This window comes from Peromyscus eremicus, unplaced genomic scaffold (assembly GCF_949786415.1).
Source record: "Peromyscus eremicus unplaced genomic scaffold, PerEre_H2_v1 PerEre#2#unplaced_3950, whole genome shotgun sequence".
Taxonomy (NCBI): Eukaryota; Metazoa; Chordata; class Mammalia; order Rodentia; family Cricetidae; genus Peromyscus; species Peromyscus eremicus.
Window position 1 is genome coordinate 14,040 of NW_026738183.1, and position 893 is coordinate 14,932.

The 893-nt window shown below is 43.0% G+C and overlaps 1 non-coding gene across 1 annotated transcript; it reads right to left on the bottom strand.

Moving 5' to 3' along the window:
- Window positions 1–488: 488 nt before the first annotated feature.
- Trnak-uuu (transfer RNA lysine (anticodon UUU)) lies at window positions 489–561 on the bottom strand. Its single transcript has one exon. It is a non-coding gene; the product is annotated as a tRNA-Lys (tRNA).
- Window positions 562–893: the final 332 nt, after the last annotated feature.

The following is an 893-nucleotide window of genomic DNA, read 5'->3' on the forward strand; positions in this document are numbered from 1 at the left end:
GCCACTGGGGATTAGACTTTCAATATATCTTCTTTTTGGAGGGTGCACAATTTAACTTATAAAAAGTCATAGATATTTTTTGAGTCCTTTATACTTACGTTTATGGGTAGTCACATCAGGAAGAAATACTTAGGTCTATTACAGTATTTGTGTCTTTAACTGATCATATGGCTATTGCTGGTATTCAAACAATTTTAAGGACTTTTTTTATTAATGTATATTAATGATACAAAATAATGGGCTTCACTATGTGATTTTTATATGTGCATATAACATGGCTTGATTCTACTTACCCCCACCCCTACCTACTGGTTCCTTCCCCCCACCCCAAATAGTGGAAATTACTTTAGAGGTGATTCACCCCCTCCACCCCCCTTGTTGCTCAACTAGATGGGGGAGGGGGCCTAATCTCATTTTTATAAACTCTCTCTACCATTTACTCAATCATGTTGGGAGTCACTGTTTATTTAGGAGCTTAAAATAGCCTTTGCCTGAACAGGGACTTGAACCCTGGACCCTCAGATTAAAAGCCTGATGCTCTACCAGCTGAGCTATCCAGGCTCTTTGGAAAGACACTGCTTAAATACAAATTGATGGCAGTGTGTACCTGTTAAAAACCTCCGGTCGTTTCTCTTCGCGCTTGGGATTTGAAGTCCTAAGCCAGAACTAAGTGGCCTTAAGTATTTCTCTGCCCTTTCACACCCTGTAACATCCTTTCCTCCTCAGACTGCTCCGGCATTCCTGTCTGCTGGGCTTGGCTCACCTCTCGTGGGCCCCTGCCCTCACCGTTCTGTGATCCAGGTGGTTTCCCCTCACCCCTGCACGGCTTCTTCCTCATCTCCTTTAGACTCTGCTCGGTGAGAATGACACACTCTCTCTCTTTTTATAACGTT